The sequence below is a fragment of the Argiope bruennichi genome, chromosome 1, assembly GCF_947563725.1.
Source record: "Argiope bruennichi chromosome 1, qqArgBrue1.1, whole genome shotgun sequence".
In the NCBI taxonomy this organism is placed as follows: domain Eukaryota; kingdom Metazoa; phylum Arthropoda; class Arachnida; order Araneae; family Araneidae; genus Argiope; species Argiope bruennichi.
Window position 1 is genome coordinate 116434848 of NC_079151.1, and position 13898 is coordinate 116448745.

A 13898-nucleotide genomic window follows, 5' to 3' on the forward strand; every position below is an offset into this window, starting at 1 on the left:
GATGCTTCATTGTTTATTCTTTTTTTTATTTTTGTCTTCTTATAGGATAGAGATAATATATGTCCTCAAAATATAATTTTTTTATAAATAAAGTAATTTCTATTGCAGCGGTGGGATTCGATCCCACGCCCTAAGAAGCACTGGAGCCTAAAACCAGCACATTAGAGCACTCGGCCACGCTACCGCCTTACTTGTCGCTTCATTGTTTATTCTTTTTTTAGTTTTGTCTTCTTATAGGATAGAGAGTATATATTTCCTTAAAATATAATTTTTTATAAAAAAGTAATTTTCATGGCAGCGGTGGGATTCGAACCCACGCCCTAATTAGGACTTTCCTGAAACCAGCGCCTTAGACCACTCGGCCACGCTAAAGCCGTACAAGTTCCTTCATTGTTTATTCTTTTTTTAGTTTTGTCTTCTTATAGGATATAAACGATATATGTCCTTAAAAAATAATTTTTTGTGAACAAAGTAATTTTCATGGCAGCGGTGGGATTCGAACATACGCCCTAAGAAGGACTGGTGCCTAAAACCAGCGCCTATGACCACTCGGCCACGCTAAAGCCGTACAAGTTCCTTCATTGTTTATTCTTTTTTTGTAATCTTATACGATAGAGATGCCATATTTTCTTAAAATAAAATTTTTATAAATAAATTGATTTTCATGGCAGCGGTGGGATTCGAACCCACGCCCTAAGAATAACTGGTGCCTAAAACCATCGCCTTAGACCACTCGGCCACGCTACCTTCGTGCAAGGTTCTTCATTGTTTATTCTTTTTTTAGTTTTGTCTTCTTATAGGATATAAACGATATATGTCCTTAAAATATAATTTTTTATAAATAAAGTAATTTTCATGGCAGCGGTGGGATTCGAACCCACGCACTAAGAAAGACTGGTGCCTAAAACCAGCGCCTTAGACCACTCGGCCACGCTACTTTCATGCAAGTTGCTTCTTTGTTTATTCTTTTTTTTGTTTTATCTTCTTATAGGATATAAACGATATATGTCCTTAAAATATAATTTATTATAAACAAAGTAAATTTCATGGCAGCGGTGCGATTCGAGCCCACGCCCTAAGAAGGACTGGTGCCTAAAACCAGCGCCTTAGACCACTCGGCCACGCTAAATTCGTGCAAGTTGCTTCATTGTTTATTCTTTTTTTAGTTTTGTCTTCTTATAGGATAGAGAGTATATATTTCCTTAAAATATAATTTTTTATAAACAAAGTAACTTTCATGGCAGCGGTGGCATTCGAACAAACGCCCTAAGAAGGACTTATGCCTGAAACCAGCGCCTTAGACCACGCTAAAGCCGCACAAGTTCCTTCATTGTTTATTCTTTTTTTGTAATCTTATACGATACAGATGATATATTTTCTTAAAATATAATTTTTATAAATAAATTAATTTTCTTGGCAGCGGTGGGATTCGAACCCACACCATAAGAATAACTGGTGCCTAAAACCAACCCCCAAGACCACTCGGCCACGCTACCTTCGTGCGAGGTGCTTCATTTTTTATTCTTTTTTTAGTTTTGTCTTCTTATAGGATATAAACGATGTATGTCCTTAAAATATAATTTATTATAAACAAAGTAAATTTCATGGCAGCGGTGCGATTCGAGCCCACGCCCTAAGAAGGACTGGTGCCTAAAACCAGCGCCTTAGACCACTCGGCCACGCTACCTTCGGGCAAGTTGCTTCATTGTTTATTCTTTTTTTAGTTTTGTCTTCTTATAGGATAGAGAGTATATATTTCCTTAAAATATAATTTTTTATAAACAAAGTAACTTTCATGGCAGCGGTGGCATTCGAACAAACGCCCTAAGAAGGACTTAGGCCTGAAACCAGCGCCTTAGACCACGCTAAAGCCGTACAAGTTCCTTCATTGTTTATTCTTTTTTTGTAATCTTATACGATACAGATGATATATTTTCTTAAAATATAATTTTTATAAATAAATTAATTTTCATGGCAGCGGTGGGATTCGAACCCACGGCCTAAGAAGGACTGGTGCCTAAAACCAGCGCCTTAGACCACTCGGCCACGCTACCTTCGTGCAAGGTGCTTCATTGTTTATTCTTTTTTTAGTTTTGTCTTCTTATGGGATATAAACGATGTATGTCCTTAAAATATAATTTTTTATAAATAAAGTAATTTTCAACTCAGCGGTGGGATTCGAACCCACGCCCTAAGAAGAACTGGTGCCTAAAACCAGCGCCTGAGACCACTCGGCCACGCTACCTTCGTGCAAGTTGCTTCTTTGTTTATTCTTTTTTTAGTTTTGTCTTCTTATAGGATATAAACGATATATGTCCTTAAAATATAATTTTTTATAAGCAAAGTAATTTTCATGGCAGCGGTGGGATTCGAACCCACGCCCTAAGAAAGACTTATGCCTGAAACCAGCGCCTTAGACCACTCGGTCACGCTAAAGCCGTACAAGTTCCTTCATTGTTTATTCTTCTTTTGTAATCTTATACGATAGAGAGTATATATTTCCTTAAAATATAGTTTTTTATAAACAAAGTAATTTTCATGGCAGAGGTGGGATTCGAACCCAGGCCCTAAGACGGACTGGTGCCTGAGAGGATATATGTCCTTAAAATATAATTTTTTATAAAAAAAGTAATTTCCATTATAATTAAAGCAGCGTTGGGATTCGACCCCACGCCCTAAGTAGGACTAGTGCCTAAAACCAGCGCATTAGAGCACTCGGCCACGCTACCTTCTTGCGAGGTGCTTCATTGTTTATTCTTTTTTTAGTTTTGTCTTCTTATAGGATATAAACGATATATGTCCTTAAAAAAGAATTTTTTATAAACAAAGTAATTTTCATTGCAGCGGTGGGATTCGGACCCACGCCCTATACAGGACTGGTGCCTAAAACCAGCGCCTTAGGCCACTCGGCCAAGCTACATTCGTGCAAGTTGCTTCATTGATTATTCTTTTTTTAGTTTTGTCTTCTTATAGGATACAGATTATATATTTCCATAAAACATAATCTTTTATAAACAAAGTAATTTTCATGGCAGCGGTGGGATTCGAATCCACGCCCTAAGAAGGACTGGTGCCTAAAACCAGCGCATTAGAGCACTCGGCCACGCTACCTTCGGGCAAGTTGCTTCATTGTTTATTCTTTTTTTTTATTTTTGTCTTCTTATAGGATACAAATTATATATGTCCTCAAAATATAATTTTTTATAAACAAAGTAATTTTCATGGCAGCGGTGGGATTCGAACCCACGCCCTCAGAAGGACCTATGCCTGAAAACATCGCCTTAGACCACTCGGCCACGCTAAAGCCGTACAATTTCCTACATTGTTTATTCTTTTTTTTTTTGTAATCTTATACGATAGAGATGATATATTTTCTTAAAATATAAGTTTTATAAATAAATTAGTTTTCATGGCAACGGTGGGATTCGAACCCACACGATAATAAGGACTGGCGCCTAAACCCAGCGCCTTAGACCACTCGGCCACGCTACCTCCGTGCAAGTTGCTTCATTGTTTATTCTTTTTTTAGTTTTGTCTTCTTATAGGATAGAGAGTATATATTTCCTTAAAATATAATTTTTTATAAACAAAGTAACCTTTATGGCAGAGGTGGGATTCGAACCCACGCCCTAAAAAGGACTGGTGCCTAAAACCAGCGCAATAGACCACTCGGCCACGCTAAAGCCGTACAAGTTCCTTCATTGTTTATTCTTTTTTTGTAATCTTATACGATAGAGATGCCACATTTTCTTAAAATCAAATTTTTATAAATAAATTAATTTTCATGGCAGCGGTGGGATTCGAACCCACGCCCTAAGAATAACTGGTGCCTAAAACCATCGCCTTAGACCACTCGGCCACGCTACCTTCAAGCAAGGTTCTTCATTGTTTATTCTTTTTTTAGTTTTGTCTTCTTATAGGATATAAACGATATATGTCCTTAAAATATAATTTTTTATAAATAAAGTAATTTTCATGGCAGCGGTGGGATTCGAACCCACGCACTAAGAAAGACTGGTGCCTAAAACCAGCGCCTTAGACCACTCGGCCACGCTACTTTCATGCAAGTTGCTTCTTTGTTTATTCTTTTTTTAGTTTTATTTTCTTATAGGATATAAACGATATATGTCCTTAAAATATAATTTATTATAAACAAAGTAACTTTCATGGCAGCGGTGCGATTCGAGCCCACGCCCTAAGAAGGACTGGTGCCTAAAACCAGCGCCTTAGACCACTCGGCCACGCTACCTTCGTGCAAGTTGCTTCATTGTTTATTCTTTTTTTAGTTTTGTCTTCTTATAGGATAGAGAGTATATATTTCCTTAAAATATAATTTTTTATAAACAAAGTAACTTTCATGGCAGCGGTGGCATTCGAACAAACGCCCTAAGAAGGACTTATGCCTGAAACCAGCGCCTTAGACCACGCTAAAGCCGTACAAGTTCCTTCATTGTTTATTCTTTTTTTGTAATCTTACACGATACAGATGATATATTTTCTTAAAATATAATTTTTATAAATAAATTAATTTTCTTGGCAGTGGTGGGATTCGAACCCACACCCTAAGAACAACTGGTGCCTAAAACCAACCCCTAAGACCACTCGGCCACGCTACCTTCGTGCGAGGTGCTTCATTTTTTATTCTTTTTTTAGTTTTTTCTTCTTATAGGATATAAACGATGTATGTCCTTAAAATATAATTTTTTATAAATAAAGTAATTTTCATCTCAGCGGTGGGATTCGAACCCACGCCCTAAGATAGACTTATGCCTGAAACCAGCGCTTTAGACCACTCGGTCACGCTAAAGCCGTACAAGTTCCTTCATTGTTTATTCTTCTTTTGTAATCTTATACGATAGAGAGTATATATTTCCTTAAAATATAGTTTTTTATAAACAAAGTAATTTTCATGGCAGAGGTGGGATTCGAACCCAGGCCCTAAGACGGACTGGTGCCTAAAACAAGCGCCTTAGACCACTCGGCCACGCTACCTTCTTGCGAGGTGCTTCATTGTTTATTCTTTTTTTAGTTTTGTCTTCTTATAGGATATAAACGATATATGTCCTTAAAAAAAGAATTTTTTATAAACAAAGTAATTTTCATTGCAGCGGTGGGATTCGGACCCACGCCCTATACAGGACTGGTGCCTAAAACCAGCGCCTTAGGCCACTCGGCCAAGCTACATTCGTGCAAGTTGCTTCATTGATTATTCTTTTTTTAGTTTTGTCTTCTTATAGGATACAGAGTATATATTTCCTTAAAATATAATTTTTTATAAACAAAGTAATTTTCATGGCAGCGGTGGGATTCGAATCCACGCCCTAAGAAGGACTGGTGCCTAAAACCAGCGCATTAGAGCACTCGGCCACGCTACCTTCGGGCAAGTTGCTTCATTGTTTATTCTTTTTTTTATTTTTGTCTTCTTATAGGATACAGATTATATATGTCCTCAAAATATAACTTTTTATAAACAAAGTAATTTTCATGGCAGCGGTGGGATTCGAACCCACGCCCTCAGAAGGACTTATGCCTGAAACCAGCGCCTTAGACCACTCGGCCACGCTAAAGCCGTACAATTTCCTTCATTATTTATTCTTTTTTTTTTGTAATCTTATACGATAGAGATGATATATTTTCTTAAAATATAAGTTTTATATATAAATTACTTTTCATGTCAACGGTGGGATTCGAACCCACACGATAATAAGGACTGGCGCCTAAACCCAGCGCCTTAGACCCCTCGGCCACGCTACCTTCGTGCAAGTTGCTTCATTGTTTATTCTTTTTTTAGTTTTGTCTTCTTATAGGATAGAGAGTATATATTTCCTTAAAATATAATTTTTTATAAACAAAGTAACCTTTATGGTTGCGGTGGGATTCGAACCCACGCCCTAAGAAGGACTGGGGCATAAAACCAGCACCCAAGACCACTCGGCCACGCTATAGCCCTACAAGTTCCTTCATTGTTTATTCTTTTTTTTGTAATCTTATACGATAGAGATGCCATATTTTCTTAAAATTAAATTTTTATAAATAAATTAATTTTCATGGCAGCGGTGGGATTTGAACCCACGCCCTAAGAATAACTGGTGCCTAAAACCATCGCCTTAGACCACTCGGCCACGCTACCTTCGTGCAAGGTTCTTCATTGTTTATTCTTTTTTTAGTTTTGTCTTCTTATAGGATATAAACGATATATGTCCTTAAAATATAATTTATTATAAATAAAGTAATTTTCATGGCAGCTGTGGTATTCGAACCCACGCCCTAAGAAAGACTGGTGCCTAAAACCAGCGCCTTAGACCACTCGGTCACGCTAAAGCCGTACAAGTTCCTTCATTGTTTATTCTTCTTTTGTAATCTTATACGATAGAGAGTATATATTTCCTTAAAATATAGTTTTTTATAAACAAAGTAATTTTCATGGCAGAGGTGGGATTCGAACCCAGGCCCTAAGACGGACTGGTGCCTAAAACCAGCGCCTTAGACCACTCGGCCACGCTACCTTCTTGCGAGGTGCTTCATTGTTTATTCTTTTTTTAGTTTTGTCTTCTTATAGGATATAAACGATATATGTCCTTAAAAAAGAATTTTTTATAAACAAAGTACTTTTCATTGCAGCGGTGGGATTCGGATCCACGCCCTATACAGGACTGGAGCCTAAAACCAGCGCCTTAGTCCACTCGGCCAAGCTACATTCGTGCAAGTTGCTTCATTGATTATTCTTTTTTTAGTTTTGTCTTCTTATAGGATACAGAGTATATATTTCCTTAAAATATAATTTTTTATAAACAAAGTAATTTTCATGGCAGCGGTGGGATTCGAATCCACGCCCTAAGAAGGACTGGTGCCTAAAACCAGCGCATTAGAGCACTCGGCCACGCTACCTTCGGGCAAGTTGCTTCATTGTTTATTCTTTTTTTTATTTTTGTCTTCTTATAGGATAGAGATTATATATGTCCTCAAAATATAATTTTTTATAAACAAAGTAATTTTCATGGCAGCGGTGGGATTCGAACCCACGCCGTCAGAAGGACTTATGCCTGAAACCAGCGCCTTAGACCACTCGGCCACGCTAAAGCCGTACAATTTCCTTCATTGTTTATTCTTTTTTTTTGTAATCTTATACGATAGAGATGATATATTTTCTTAAAATATAAGTTTTATAAATAAATTACTTTTCATGTCAACGGTGGGATTCGAACCCACACGATAATAAGGACTGGCGCCTAAACCCAGCGCCTTAGACCACTCGGCCATGCTACCTTCGTGCAAGTTGCTTCATTGTTTATTCTTTTTTTAGTTTTGTCTTCTTATAGGATAGAGAGTATATATTTCCTTAAAATATAATTTTTTATAAACAAAGTAACCTTTATGGCTGCGGTGGGATTCGAACCCACGCCCTAAGAAGGACTGGGGCATAAATCCAGCACCCAAGACCACTCGGCCACGCTATAGCCCTACAAGTTCCTTCATTGTTTATTCTTTTTTTTTGTAATCTTATACGATAGAGATGCCATATTTTCTTAAAATTAAATTTTTATAAATAAATTAATTTTCATGGCAGCGGTGGGATTCGAACCCACGCCCTAAGAATAACTGGTGCCTAAAACCATCGCCTTAGACCACTCGGCCACGCTACCTTCGTGCAAGGTTCTTCATTGTTTATTCTTTTTTTAGTTTTGTCTTCTTATAGGATATAAACGATGTATGTCCTTAAAATATAATTTATTATAAACAAAGTAAATTTCATGGCAGCGGTGCGATTCGAGCCCACGCCCTAAGAAGGACTGGTGCCTAAAACCAGCGCCTTAGACCACTCGGCCACGCTACCTTCGTGCAAGTTGCTTCATTGTTTATTCTTTTTTTAGTTTTGTCTTCTTATATGATAGAGAGTATATATTTCCTTAAAATATAATTTTTTATAAACAAAGTAACTTTCATGGCAGCGGTGGCATTCGAACAAACGCCCTAAGAAGGACTTAGGCCTGAAACCAGCGCCTTAGACCACGCTAAAGCCGTACAAGTTCCTTCATTGTTTATTCTTTTTTTGTAATCTTATACGATACAGATGATATATTTTCTTAAAATATAATTTTTATAAATAAATTAATTTTCATGGCAGCGGTGGGATTCGAACCCACGGCCTAAGAAGGACTGGTGCCTAAAACCAGCGCCTTAGACCACTCGGCCACGCTACCTTCGTGCAAGGTGCTTCATTGTTTATTCTTTTTTTAGTTTTGTCTTCTTATGGGATATAAACGATATATGTCCTTAAAATATAATTCTTTATAAATAAAGTAATTTTCTTGGCAGCGGTGGGATTCGAACCCACACCCTAAGAATAACTGGTGCCTAAAACCAACCCCTAAGACCACTCGGCCACGCTACCTTCGTGCGATGTGCTTCATTTTTTATTCTTTTTTTAGTTTTGCCTTCTTATAGGTTATAAACGATGTATGTCCTTAAAATATAATTTTTTATAAATAAAGTAATTTTCAACTCAGCGGTGGGATTCGAACCCACGCCCTAAGAAGAACTGGTGCCTAAAACCAGCGCCTGAGACCACTCGGCCACGCTACCTTCGTGCACGTTGCTTCTTTGTTTATTCTTTTTTTAGTTTTGTCTTCTTATAGGATATAAACGATATATGTCCTTAAAATATAATTTTTTATAAGCAAAGTAATTTTCATGGCAGCGGTGGGATTCGACCCCACGCCCTAAGAAAGACTTATGCCTGAAACCAGCGCCTTAGACCACTCGGTCACGCTAGAGCCGTACAAGTTCTTTCATTGTTTATTCTTCTTTTGTAATCTTATACCATAGAGAGTATATATTTCCTTAAAATATAGTTTTTTATAAACAAAGTAATTTTCATGGCAGAGGTGGGATTCGAACCCAGGCCCTAAGACGGACTGGTGCCTAAAACCAGCGCCTTAGACCTCTCGGCCACGCTACCTTCTTGCGAGGTGCTTCATTGTTTATTCTTTTTTTAGTTTTGTCTTCTTATAGGATATAAACGATATATGTCCTTAAAAAAGAATTTTTTATAAACAAATTAATTTTCATTGCAGCGGTGGGATTCGGACCCACGCCCTATACAGGACTGGTGCCTAAAACCAGCGCCATAGGCCACTCGGCCAAGCTACATTCGTGCAAGTTGCTTCATTGATTATTCTTTTTTTAGTTTTGTCTTCTTATAGGATACGGAGTATATATTTCCATAAAATATAATTTTTTATAAACAAAGTAATTTTCATGGCAGCGGTGGGATTCGAATCCACGCCCAAAGAAGGACTGGTGCCTAAAACCAGCGCATTAGAGCACTCGGCCACGCTACCTTCGGGCAAGTTGCTTCATTGTTTATTCTTTTTTTTATTTTTGTCTTCTTATAGGATACAGATTATATATGTCCTCAAAATATAATTTTTTATAAACAAAGTAATTTTCATGGCAGCGGTGGGATTCGAACCCACGCCCTCAGAAGGACTTATGCCTGCAACCAGCGCCTTAGACCACTCGGCCACGCTAAAGCCGTACAAATTCCTTCATTGTTTATTCTTTTTTTTTTTTTGTAATCTTATACGGTAGAGATGATATATTTTCTTAAAATATAAGTTTTATAAATAAATTAGTTTTCATGGCAACGGTGGGATTCGAACCCACACGATAATAAGGACTGGCGCCTAAACCCAGCGCCTTAGACCACTCGGCCACGCTACCTTCGTGCAAGTTGCTTCATTGTTTATTCTTTTTTTAGTTTTGTCTTCTTATAGGATAGAGAGTATATATTTCCTTAAAATATAATATTTTATAAACAAAGTAACCTTTATGGCAGCGGTGGGATTCGAACCCACGCCCTAAAAAGGACTGGTGCCTAAAACCAGCGCAATAGATCACTCGGCCACGCTAAAGCCGTACAAGTTCCTTCATTGTTTATTCTTTTTTTGTAATCTTATACGATAGAGATGCCATATTTTCTTAAAATAAAATTTTTATAAACAAATTAATTTTCATAGCAGCGGTGGAATTCGAACCCACGCCCTAAGAATAACTGGTGCCTAAAACCATCGCCTTAGACCACTCGGCCACGCTACCTTCGTGCAAGGTTCTTCATTGTTTATTCTTTTTTTAGTTTTGTCTTCTTATAGGATATAAACGATATATGTCCTTAAAATATAATTTTTTATAAATAAAGTAATTTTCATGGCAGCGGTGGGATTCGAACCCACGCACTAAGAAAGACTGGTGCCTAAAACCAGCGCCTTAGACCACTCGGCCACGCTACTTTCATGCAAGTTGCTTCTTTGTTTATTCTTTTTTTAGTTTTATCTTCTTATAGGATATAAACGATATATGTCCTTAAAATATAATTTATTATAAACAAAGTAACTTTCATGGCAGCGGTGCGATTCGAGCCCACGCCCTAAGAAGGACTGGTGCCTAAAACCAGCGCCTTAGACCACTCGGCCACGCTACCTTCGTGCAAGGTGCTTCATTGTTTATTCTTTTTTTAGTTTTGTATTCTTATGGGATATAAACGATATATGTCCTTAAAATATAATTTTTTATAAATAAAGTAATTTTCTTGGCAGCGGTGGGATTCGAACCCACACCCTAAGAATAACTGGTGCCTAAAACCAACCCCTAAGACCACTCGGCCACGCTACCTTCGTGCGAGGTGCTTCATTTTTTATTCTTTTTTTAGTTTTGTCTTCTTATAGGATATAAACGATGTATGTCCTTAAAATATAATTATTTATAAATAAAGTAAATTTCATCTCAGCGGTGGGATTCGAACCCACGCCCTAAGAAAGACTTATGCCTGAAACCAGCGCGTTAGACCACTCGGTCACGCTAAAGCGGTACAAGTTCCTTCATTGTTTATTCTTCTTTTGTAATCTTATACGATAGAGAGTATATATTTCCTTAAAATATAGTTTTTTATAAACAAAGTAATTTTCATGGCAGAGGTGGGATTCGAACCCAGGCCCTAAGACGGACTGGTGCCTAAAACCAGCGCCTTAGACCACTCGGCCACGCTACCTTCTTGCGAGGTGCTTCATTCTTTATTCTTTTTTTAGTTTTGTCTTCTTATGGGATATAAACGATATATGTCCTTAAAATATAATTTTTTATAAATAAAGTAATTTTCTTGGCAGCGGTGGGATTCGAACCCACACCCTAAGAATAACTGGTGCCTAAAACCAACCCCTAAGACCACTCGGCCACGCTACCTTCGTGCGAGGTGCTTCATTTTTTATTCTTTTTTTAGTTTTGTCTTCTTATAGGATATAAACGATGTATGTCCTTAAAATATAATTATTTATAAATAAAGTAAATTTCATCTCAGCGGTGGGATTCGAACCCACGCCCTAAGAAAGACTTATGCCTGAAACCAGCGCTTTAGACCACTCGGTCACGCTAAAGCCGTACAAGTTCCTTCATTGTTTATTCTTCTTTTGTAATCTTATACGATAGAGAGTATATATTTCCTTAAAATATAGTTTTTTATATACAAAGTAATTTTCATGGCAGAGGTGGGATTCGAACCCAGGCCCTAAGACGGACTGGTGCCTAAAACCAGCGCCTTAGACCACTCGGCCACGCTACCTTCTTGCGAGGTGCTTCATTGTTTATTCTTTTTTTAGTTTTGTCTTCTTATAGGATATAAACGATATAGGTCCTTAAAAAAGAATTTTTTATAAACAAAGTAATTTTCATTGCAGCGGTGGGATTCGGACCCACGCCCTATACAGGACTGGTGCCTAAATCCAACGCCTTAGGCCACTCGGCCAAGCTACATTCGTGCAAGTTGCTTCATTGATTATTCTTTTTTTAGTTTTGTCTTCTTATAGGATACTGAGTATATATTTCCTTAAAATATAATTTTTTATAAACAAAGTAATTTTCATGGCAGCGGTGGGATTCGAATCCACGCCCTAAGAAGGACTGGTGCCTAAAACCAGCGCATTAGAGCACTCGGCCACGCTACCTTCGGGCAAGTTCCTTCATTGTTTATTATTCTTTTGTAATCTTATACGATAGAGAGTATATATTTCCTTAAAATATAATTTTTTATAAACAAAGTAATTTTCATGGCAGCGGTGGGATTCGAACCCATGCCCTCAGAAGGACTTATGCCTGAAACCAGCGCCTTAGACCACTCGGCCACGCTAAAGCCGTACAATTTCCTTCATTGTTTATTCTTTTTTTTTTGTAATCTTATACGATAGAGATGATATATTTTCTTAAAATATAAGTTTTATAAATAAATTACTTTTCATGGCAACGGTGGGATTCGAACCCACACGATAATAAGGACTGGCGCCTAAACCCAGCGCCTTAGACCACTCGGCCACGCTACCTTCGTGCAAGTTGCTTCATTGTTTATTCTTTTTTTAGTTTTGTCTTCTTATAGGATAGAGAGTATATATTTCCTTAAAATATAATTTTTTATAAACAAAGTAACCTTTATGCCTGCGGTGGGATTCGAACCCACGCCCTAAGAAGGACTGGGGCATAAAACCAGCACCCAAGACCACTCGGCCACGCTATAGCCCTACAAGTTCCTTCATTGTTTATTCTTTTTTTTGTAATCTTATACGATAGAGATGACATATTTTCTTAAAATATAATTTTTATAAATAAATTAATTTTCATGGCGGTGGTGGGATTCGAACCCACGCCCTAAGAAAAACTGGTGCCTAAAACCAGCGCCTTAGACCACTCGGCCACGCTAACTTCGTGCACGGTGCTTCATTGTTTATTCTTTTTTTAGTTTTGTCTTCTTATAGGATAGAGAGTACATATTTCCTTAAAATATAATTTTTTATAAACAAAGTCATTTTCATGACAGCGGCGGGATTCGAACCCACGCCCTAATAAGGACTGGGGCCTAAAACCAGCGCCTTAGACCACTCGGCCACGCTACCTTTGTGCAAGTTGCTTCATTGTTTATTCTTTTTATAGTTTTGTCTTCTTATAGGATATAAACGATATATGTCCTTAAAATATAATTTTTTATCAATAAAGTAATTTTCTTGGCAGCAGTGGGATTCGAACCCACGCCCTAAGAAGAACTGGTGCCTATAACCAGCGCCTTAGACCACTCTGCCACGCTATCTTCGTACGAGGTGCTTCATTTTTTATTCTTTTTTTAGTTTTTTCTTCTTATAGGATATAAACGATATGTCTTAAAATATAATTTCTTATAAATAAAGTAATTTTCATCTCAGCGGTGGGATTCGAACCCACGCCCTAAGAAGGACTGGTGCCTAAAACCAGCGCCTTAGACCACTCGGCCACGCTACCTTCGTGCAAGGTGCTTCATTTTTTATTCTTTTTTTAGTTTTCTCTTCTTATAGGATATAAACGATATATGTCCTTATAATATAATTTTTTATAAACAAAGTAATTTTCATGGCAGTGGTTGGATCCGAACCCACGCACTAAGAAGGACTGGTCCCTAAAACCAGCGCCTTAGACCACTCGGCCTCGCTACCTTCGTACGAGGTGCTTCATTTTTTATTCTTTTTTTAGTTTTGTCTTCTTATAGGATATAAACGATATGTCTTAAAATATAATTTTATATAAATAAAGTAATTTTCATCTCAGCGGTGGGATTCGATCCCACGCCCTAAGAAGGACTTGTGCCTAAAACCAGCGCCTTAGACCACTCGGCCACGCTACCTTCGTGCAAGTTGCTTCATTGTTTTTTCTTTTTTTAGTTTTGTCTTCTAATAGGATAGAGAGTATATATTTCCTTAAAATATAATTTTTTATAAACAAAGTAATTTTCATGGCAGCGGTGGCATTCGAACCCACGCCCTAAGAAGGACTTATGCCTGAAACCAGCGCCTTAGACCACTCGGCCACGCTAAAGCCGTACAAGTTCC

General features: G+C 37.6%; 11 non-coding genes across 11 annotated transcripts; all 11 read right to left on the reverse strand.

Annotated features, from left to right (window-relative positions):
• Positions 1–665: 665 nt before the first annotated feature.
• Positions 666–747, reverse strand: Trnal-uag (transfer RNA leucine (anticodon UAG)). The gene has a single exon. It is a non-coding gene; the product is annotated as a tRNA-Leu (tRNA).
• A 109-nt stretch (positions 748–856) lies between these two features.
• Positions 857–938, reverse strand: Trnal-uag (transfer RNA leucine (anticodon UAG)). Its single transcript has one exon. It is a non-coding gene; the product is annotated as a tRNA-Leu (tRNA).
• A 1034-nt stretch (positions 939–1972) lies between these two features.
• On the reverse strand, positions 1973–2054 carry Trnal-uag (transfer RNA leucine (anticodon UAG)). The gene has a single exon. It is a non-coding gene; the product is annotated as a tRNA-Leu (tRNA).
• A 1731-nt stretch (positions 2055–3785) lies between these two features.
• Trnal-uag (transfer RNA leucine (anticodon UAG)) lies at positions 3786–3867 on the reverse strand. The gene has a single exon. It is a non-coding gene; the product is annotated as a tRNA-Leu (tRNA).
• Positions 3868–3976: 109 nt separating this feature from the next.
• Trnal-uag (transfer RNA leucine (anticodon UAG)) lies at positions 3977–4058 on the reverse strand. The gene has a single exon. It is a non-coding gene; the product is annotated as a tRNA-Leu (tRNA).
• Positions 4059–5485: 1427 nt separating this feature from the next.
• On the reverse strand, positions 5486–5570 carry Trnal-cag (transfer RNA leucine (anticodon CAG)). The gene has a single exon. It is a non-coding gene; the product is annotated as a tRNA-Leu (tRNA).
• Positions 5571–6048: 478 nt separating this feature from the next.
• Positions 6049–6130, reverse strand: Trnal-uag (transfer RNA leucine (anticodon UAG)). The gene has a single exon. It is a non-coding gene; the product is annotated as a tRNA-Leu (tRNA).
• A 1431-nt stretch (positions 6131–7561) lies between these two features.
• On the reverse strand, positions 7562–7643 carry Trnal-uag (transfer RNA leucine (anticodon UAG)). The gene has a single exon. It is a non-coding gene; the product is annotated as a tRNA-Leu (tRNA).
• A 476-nt stretch (positions 7644–8119) lies between these two features.
• On the reverse strand, positions 8120–8201 carry Trnal-uag (transfer RNA leucine (anticodon UAG)). Its single transcript has one exon. It is a non-coding gene; the product is annotated as a tRNA-Leu (tRNA).
• A 2006-nt stretch (positions 8202–10207) lies between these two features.
• Trnal-uag (transfer RNA leucine (anticodon UAG)) lies at positions 10208–10289 on the reverse strand. Its single transcript has one exon. It is a non-coding gene; the product is annotated as a tRNA-Leu (tRNA).
• A 2564-nt stretch (positions 10290–12853) lies between these two features.
• On the reverse strand, positions 12854–12935 carry Trnal-uag (transfer RNA leucine (anticodon UAG)). The gene has a single exon. It is a non-coding gene; the product is annotated as a tRNA-Leu (tRNA).
• Positions 12936–13898: the final 963 nt, after the last annotated feature.